The sequence below is a fragment of the Ostrinia furnacalis genome, unplaced genomic scaffold (genome assembly GCF_004193835.3).
Source record: "Ostrinia furnacalis isolate ACB-3 unplaced genomic scaffold, ASM419383v2 OfSCF0738, whole genome shotgun sequence".
NCBI classification, from domain to species: Eukaryota; Metazoa; Arthropoda; class Insecta; order Lepidoptera; family Crambidae; genus Ostrinia; species Ostrinia furnacalis.
In genome coordinates, this window is record NW_021130977.1 from 99,345 (window position 1) to 108,674 (window position 9,330).

A 9,330-nucleotide genomic window follows, 5' to 3' on the forward strand; every position below is an offset into this window, starting at 1 on the left:
TTCACGCCTAAACCACCGAACCGATTTTGATGAAATTTGGCATAGAGATAATTTGAGTCTCGGGAAAGGATATTATGATAGTTTTTATCCCGGTTTTTGAAACAAGAACGCGCGCGATAAAGTGTTTCTGTCACAGACAAAATTCCAGGCGGGCGAAGCCGCGGGCGGAAAGCTAGTTATTAAATATAAGAAAAATTGTATCCTTAATTCCCAAGATAGTTAAGTTTTAGCATCTGTTTTATGGGCCGTCGTTAGCAAATATTTTAGGAACCCAAATAACTTTATCAAAAACGATTTATATCTGCAAACATTAACAAAAAGTCGTTTGTCATTTATTCCCTAGACTATAACTTTGTAATCTGTGCCTAGGCTTCAAGTTATTGAACTTTTACTCATTACGGTGAAATTGTAATAAAAAGATTTTATTTAACTGTCGAAATCTAAAGTACACAATTCTCTAGTTGGAACAAAGTAGAGGTTTTACTAGAAAATATTTAGGCCCGATTCGACCAAACTTTTATTTGAAAATAACTCCTGGTATAACTGGCACATTGACAGTTTCAGTATGAGAAATATGTCAAAACTGACGATTTATTCTGAGATTAATATTTACTCTTGTTTGGTCGAATCCACCCTTAAATATTCAAAATATAAAACACCATCTGTCTGCCACTTCTATCAAGATTATTAACGGCCGTATTCACAAACGATGCTTGCTTAAGTGAAGCAGCAAATCGAACGCACAGCGTTGAATATAGGTATGTGATTGGTTCGCGTGTCACCCTGTGCGTCTACGCGCACTGTGAGACCTCATAGTATTATTTGTGAATACAGATATTAATACTAGATCGCTATTCTATTAAATCCATATTGACCTCTTTCAATCAGTCTCCAATATCTAAAGATATTGTAATTACATTCGCCGGTATTTTGCAGCCATGCGAACAAAGATGGTGACTCTGTCGCTACTAAAACCCAAAACATTTATCGGCATACCAAAATACCAGCCGGCACAATCATTAATCAAAATTCACCCGATACCAGCTGAAATCGGATAGCCGTCTAAATCAATGTGTAAATTATTAATTTTGCAAGTTAATTAAGGCATTCCGAGATGTACCGAACATCGTCGGTTTAAAATACGACCGAAGTTGGCTTCCAATCTCGAGCGGCGCCGATATTGTAGAGAAAATAGTACAGCCAGCTTATTTTGGCTTCAATTCCTCAAAAAATACAATGTTAAAAAAATTGTTAGCAAGAGCCTGAAAAAAACAAATCTTGTACCTACCTACTTTAAAAGTCAGGATCTGTAATTATGAAGAGAGAATTTGACTAGGTCTTGAATTAATACGTAATGAGTAAAAATGGACATAACCAACAAAGGGGGCTAAATTGATCTCTTAGGATAGGTATCTATGTATCTGACATAAAATCTTTCGCAGAAGAAATTCGTAAGATAAAGTCAATGGGTTTTCTCAGCAAACGTAGTAGGTAATGGATATCCTCTGCTCGATAGACCGACGATCTCCAGAAGATAGCCGACAATAGCTGATAAAAAGCAGTAGTTCGTGCTTTATTTACTTACTTGGAGGTAAATTCCGCCGAGCAATGGACTGCCTTCTGAAGTTTTGTTACAAGCTAAAGGCATCTAGCTTCAAAATGGACTTCCCTTCGAAATATACGCGCCGACTGGCGTAGTGAGCGGACGTGCGAACACAATTTCTAATAAATTATTTTTACTGTGACACGCCAAATTAGACTTTACTTCGGTGAATATACAGTGCTTCTTAGCGACAGTGCACATACGTCGTCCCGTGTGTGAGACGAGACCTCGCCGAGTCGAGCATTCGGAAGCGCTCGGTGGCGGCGGCGCAAGTTCGTTCACGATCGCCGATCGGACCATAAGCGGCACGCAGATATTAACAAGCGGAGCGATAAGCGGGCGCGGATTGTTATATGAGTATGAGCACTCTTCGATCCCCGACAAAGAAAACCACATTGAGCAACATGAGCGACATAGCAGGAAGCAGCTCTCAACCCGACCTGCCAAGACTGGGAGTAGGCGACCAGGACGCAAATAATATAAATGTCCGTAAAAGAAAGGTTCCACATGATGACTACGCAAAACAGTTTAGTGACTTTAAAAAAGAGGTTTTGGACTTATTACAAGTGTTTGGAAAAAAACAGAGTGAGACTATCGATACTATAAGCGAGAATATATCTTCTATCAAGGAACAGTTGACTGACATTAAAGCTACAACGGAGCAACTGATAGCTGAAAATAAAACCTTTAAATCTCAGATAGAAAACCTCACAACCACTGTCAGTGAAACACAGGAAAAGGTGAAATCACTAGAAAATGATGTTCAAGAGCTGAAGCAGAATAAACCTTCTTCTCCATTGTTGCTACAGAAATCATCCCCAGAAATTGCCTGCGATGACGTAGTGGCTGAAATACAAGAACGTGCAGATCGTAGTAAGAACATTATAATTATCGGAATACCTGAGCAACATCACGACGACATCAACGTGAGACGAGACACTGATAGAAATGAGGTAACAAAGATTATTACTAGTTTTTACCCACTCTGTCCCAAACCTGAAAAAATCATAAGACTAGGAAAATATGACCCAAACAAAGCTCGTCCTCTAAAAGTCATTTTTACTTCACAAGAGACAGCTAAAGCTATACTAAAGACAAAGTCAACCCTCAAGAATAATACTGTTAAAATCTACTCCGACCAAACTCCCTACCAGCAGAAGAAAATGGCGACTCTAAAAGAAGAGTTGAAACGACGTCAAGAAAACGGAGAGAGCGGCTTAATTATAAAATATATAAAAGGAATTCCGAAAATAATTACTAAACAAGAACCAAAAAACTAAATTCCAGAGAGGATACAACTAAAGCAAAATTAGTACACAACGCAGTTTGTTCTAACTACAGTGAAATCAAGATTAACGCAAAGTCCTTAAAATTTCTGTATGCAAATGTCAGGAGCATAGTTAAACCCGGAAAGTTAGATGAATTAAGAATCGTAATAGAATCCTTTGATACAATAATTCATGTCATCATTCTGACGGAAACCTGGATAAAAGACGAAAACGAAGCTCGAAGGCAAAACCTACCTAATTACACACACTATTATAATTACAGACCAACATCAAGAGGGGGTGGCGTATCGATATTTGTTCACAATAATATGATTCATGAGTCTTTACATGAACAAAGTGATGATGGAAATCACTTTCTATGGGTCCATCTCAAAAACCTTTCACTAGATATTGGAGCGATATACAAACAGCCCACAGCCAACACAAAAAACTTCTTGGACATTTACAATGAACAATTATCAAAAAGAAAAAGGGTACTTGTGTTTGGTGATTTTAATTTTGATCTGCTGAGTAAAGATAGTGCTATAAAACAATATAGAAATATTCTTAAAGAGAACAACCTAAAAATATTAAATAAAATCAACAGAGATTACTGTACTCGGCAAACAGCGTCTTCCGCGACAATTTTGGATCATGTATGCAGTAATCTTTCTGAAAATACTTTCAATATGATTATCATAGAATCCAACATGTCTGATCATAAGCAGATTTACCTTGAAATCAATAGATCCTGTCCTGATAAACTGAAACGGATGGAATATTCATCAATTGACTACTTAAATCTATACAAGAGCGCTGAACAAATTCCTGAACATAATATCGACTCAGATTATGCAAGACTCGAAACTGCTTTACTGGAAGTGATTGCAAAAAATAAGGTTAAAAAATGGAAGATACTTAACCCACCAAAGAAGGATTGGATAAATAAAAGCCTTATAAAAGAAATCAATGAAAGGAATATTCTATGGCACCAATGGAAACAAAGTCCTCAAGATGAGCAGTTGAAGAAGGATTTCATGCAAAAAAGAAAGATTACTCTTTCTAAAATTCAGACAACAAAGAATGAGTATTATCTTAAAGCATTTAATAACTATCGGAATGATCCTTTAAGGATGTGGAGACTAATTAACTGCCTGACTAATAATAAAATAGACACATTTTCGGTACCGTTGAAGCTTAATAGTCCATCTGGTCTAATTACAGAAACCATCGACATATGTGAATGCTTTAATTCATTTTTTGCTACCATAGGCACTGACCTTGCAAATAAAATTCTTAAAAAACACAATTACAACCAAACTTACACTCTAAGCGCAAATCAATCTAAAATAAATAAAAATAAGTTATCAGAATTTAACCCAACGACCCCAGACGAAATAGTAAAAATAATAAATAATCTGGATGCTAATAGTAGTAGTGGCATAGATGGTATTAGCACAAAAGCAATTAAATGCGTCAAAAATATCATAGCAGTCAACTTATCCAAGTGTATCAACAGGTGTTTTGAAGAAGCATACTTTCCAGACTCTCTGAAAATAGCTAAGGTTTGTCCTATTTTCAAATCAGGCGATAAAACAGATCCTGGCAATTATCGCCCAATATCTGTACTGCCAGTTTTGTCAAAGGTGTTTGAAAAGGTGTTGTATAATCGGTTGGAACATTTTCTCGGAGATACAGATTTTCTTTTCAAAAAGCAGTACGGCTTTCGGTCTAAGTCAAATACACTGTCGGCAACTATTGATTTAGTAACAAACATCAAGAATAATATTGATAAAAAGAATATTACTTTAGGGGTTTTTATTGACCTAAAAAAAGCCTTTGATACGGTGGGCCATGACATACTTTTAATGAAACTAAGTAATATTGGTGTTGTTGATAAAGCCTATGAAATGTTTAAATCTTATTTAAATAATAGAAAGCAGATTGTCAAAATAAAGGATCAAATAAGTCAACCCCAATCAATTTCATGCGGCGTGCCCCAAGGATCGATCCTTGGANAGTCTTTACATGAACAAAGTGATGATGGAAATCACTTTCTATGGGTCCATCTCAAAAACCTTTCACTAGATATTGGAGCGATATACAAACAGCCCACAGCCAACACAAAAAACTTCTTGGACATTTACAATGAACAATTATCAAAAAGAAAAAGGGTACTTGTGTTTGGTGATTTTAATTTTGATCTGCTGAGTAAAGATAGTGCTATAAAACAATATAGAAATATTCTTAAAGAGAACAACCTAAAAATATTAAATAAAATCAACAGAGATTACTGTACTCGGCAAACAGCGTCTTCCGCGACAATTTTGGATCATGTATGCAGTAATCTTTCTGAAAATACTTTCAATATGATTATCATAGAATCCAACATGTCTGATCATAAGCAGATTTACCTTGAAATCAATAGATCCTGTCCTGATAAACTGANTATAGCACGTAGCCTTCCAAAGCAAGTTCGATATACCATTTATAACTCACTGGTGAAGTCTCACTTAGATTATCTAATCGAGGTGTGGGGATCAGCCGCTAAAACCAATCTAATAAAATTACAGACATTGCAAAATAGAATTGTCAAAACACTTTTTCAATATGATTATTTTACACCTACAAAAGTAATATTTATGGAAACAAAGTTAATGAATATCGCTCAAATATTTAAATTTAATACTTGCCTTTTAATTAGAAAAATTTTGGACAAAAGCATTCACATTGACATAACTTTCATAAAAAAATCACAATGTCATAAACTTAGAACTGGCCAATCAAATAATATCTGCTTGAGTAAGCCCCGAACGAACTATGGAAAAAATAATATTATGTTTCAAGGTGCACAATTTTTTAACAAATTGCCCAAAAATATAAAAGATGCTAAAACCCAATTAACATTTAAAAAGTTACTTAGAGACCACATCTTAAAGGATCAGTCACTTTTAAGTTGAATTAATTTTGTTGCGTATATGAGTTAATGTATCCGCGGCCTTAGCGCCTGCATCGAACTCGATCAGCAGTTGAATGTTCGGCGTGTGAATGTTTTTATATGTACCCACTTTTGTGTTCGCGCGTTTACATAATTAATATTTTTGTTGAATTGTATTTTCTCTGTAAGTGATTTTTGTAATCTTTTGAGAAAATAAATATCTTAAACCACATATGGACACTTTAGACAATTTAGTGGGGCCGTGGATTTTGTAAAAGTTGAACAGTGCATAAATAATTGTGAAGTTTTTGAAATTTTGCACACATTAACAATTTATACCATTTTGTGTCAGTGATGGACTATAACAATATTATTATAATAAATGAATACTATTTCTGGTGTGCAACGTGCAGGATGTGCGTGTGCATCACTACACACCGGGTGAGTGCACTGTTTGCGCACCTTAGCATTTTGAGCTGTTTTAACCGGTAAGCCTATTTTTCATCTACAATCATGAAAGGTAGTAGGTAGTAAAATAATAACATAAGTTCATAATAAACTTTTAATATACCTACTTCTAAAATATAAAACACAAAAAATTTAATTACTTAAAAATAGAGTGACGTAAAACTACTTAAAAATAAATGGAGCTTGTGGAGCTCCATGTCATGTCGATATCTGAATCGACATAATGCGATCGCCCGCTCTGCACCGATTTAGGTGTAGGCGGTGGAGCCAACCAATCCGCCCCGCTGGTGAGTTGCGGCTGCTTTTTTTTTTCGTGTCCGTTTCTTCATGCCAAAGGTCGTTGTTGAGAGATCGGTCCGGTTTCTTGTGTACGTTTCGTTAATCGAGTATTTTCGGGCAAGTGGGTGATTAACCTGCTGTACCCTAGTCCGGTGGTGGGGCTGCCACCGCAGAGCTTCTGGACTAGCTCGGTTTTTTTTCGGGTATCCTCCCTAGTGATGAGATTCTGTTTTAGAAATAATTAGAAATTTAGAATACTCGCCTTTGCATCCTCAGCTCATCTGCAAGTCTAGGTAGTGGGCACGCAGAGCGTGGCTGCAGCAGGTCCCAGGGTGAACGACGAGGACGTGGATGACACGGAGTGGCCGGGGTTCTGCTACATCGGTGTTCCACTACTTAACACAGCAGAGGGCTTCTTGGCATTTTGTAGGCAATGCTGACCTCACTACGTCAGCGAATACCACCAAGACCATGCCCCGGCTTCCCCCCTTAAACTACTTAAAAATAAATGGAGCTTGTGGAGCTCCATGTCATGTCGATATCTGACTGAATCGACATAATGCGATCGACATAATGCGATCGCCCGCTCCGCACCAATTCAGGTGTAGGAGGTGGAGCCCGCCACCACCACCCCGCCCGGCTGGTGAGCTGCGGCTGCGGACTTCCCAACATAATCAAAGTTGTCTTCATTTGAATTAACAGCTACATTTTCAGGGTAATACTCCATATCAGCATCTGACTCGAATTTCTACTCGATGGACCAAAATCTTCGCCGAATATTTCTAATATATCTTGTTAGATATCGTCACGAGTACGCGGAATTGCAACCTTAAATACTAAGTTGACTCAACGAAGCCAGAACACGGAATGAACTCTCCCTGCTTTGTCAAATCCTTGCATGCAATTCTATAAAATACTGTGTAGTAACGGGATCGTGTAGATGAATAAAAGATAGCACTACTAAAAATACTTAATATTAAAGCAAGTTAGTTTTTAAATAATAAGGATATATCGTGGCAGCGAAGATGATGACGACTGCTGCAACTGCGACAAGTAGTCCGGCTTGCATTCTGGACTCCGACTTCATTTTTCTTCTTCGCGAACTCTTCTTGGGCCGGGATATCCCTGGACACCTCTGGAACTGGGCCGGGCTATGCCCTGGACTCCATCCTTGCTCCCGTACGCTTCTGTCTTCTTTTATAATAACTTCGTCTTTTGTTTTGTGATTTGGTCTTGATTTTGTTTCAATGGTGCTAACGGTGGTTTTCTTCTTTGCTTGGTTTTATTTTATTTTCTGTGTATATTTGTGGTGGCTTCAGACGTCCAAAGGCTCCAAACTGGTAAGGGTCGCCATGTAGTAACGGGATCGTGCAGATGAATAAAAGATGTTGTCTTGATGATAGTCGTGTAATAATAGGATTAAAAAGTGCATTACAAAATATTATATTCTAACTTAAACTACGTCACACGCTGAGGTCGCGTATGTCATCGACCTAGATACACTCATGCGGTGTACACTAAACTATGCTATTATAATATTCTTATAATTACTTACATACTATACTACAACTGCACATTTATTATGGATATTCGTTTCCCATGGCAAATATGCGAAACATCTGTTCAGGAAAATTATTTTCGAGGTAGAGCCCTTAAAAATGCAATCTAGTCTCTCTTCTCTTACATTTTTTTGCAGAACTTTAAGAATCAAGAATAATTTATTTGCATTGATTATTGTACATTCAGGATCTTAGGTTAATTACAGTTTCACATATCCAGCCATATAATTATTAATAGCATGCAAATTTAGAACATATGTTACATTTAGACTCATTATTTTAAAAAGTTATTACATTAATATACTTTCATCATAATATGACTCTACAAGACGCTCAAAAGTATGCTGTAAAATTCCTTGAACACTGGCTTCTCTTTCAGTGATATGTACATCTTCTGCAGAACAACAAGATTTTCTCGCTTCCAAAGGCTTCTTCTGTTGTAAATGAGAGAGGAGGAGGTTATTGGATTTTATAATAAATCTCTGCTGATGAAGTAGTTGGTTCTAAACATAAATTAATCACACGCTCAGTCTTTCGCCGCTTTATGCACCGTTTTTCCTTCGGCATCTTGAGCAACATCAGTAGTGGACAAAGAGTGAGCTAATGCCTTGATTCTTTTAATTTTAGGCTCATTCTCTAATACATATTCTAGCTCACGCTGGGATCGCACTAGCTGACGTGAGCTTAGATCAAGGAATTTCTGACTTTGGTGAAAGTAAAATATCGGTTTTACGAGATAAACTTGCTGACTGACAGGAGGTGAAAGAGAGTAATGAGTGTCAAAACTCTGAGATGAAGACGAATATAATGAATGAGGAGAAAATGTATGACGATTGGAAGGTGTTGGATTAGAAGCTTCGTCATTTTCCAAACACATCTTCATCTTTATCTTTATCTCGTGAATCATTTTCATAATATTAAATTTTATTCTAATCTGTTCTAATTTAGGAAACTTTTTGACAGTTTCAGCGATACTGTCAAAAAATAGGTCAATGTCATTTATTAGATTTCCTCTTGCTTTCATCAGTTTTAGCATATCTTCGTGATAGGTATCTAAGTGCCGGGTTCTTTTTGTTGACTGTTATTTGTAATAAAGGGTTCTTCGATTACATCTGCACTAGGCGATTCACTGGTTTCACCCGAGAATTCTCCAACTGGTGCTGCAATGGTGTTCCTATTTGCCATAAATGGTAACAAAATCCAATTTCCTCCTCA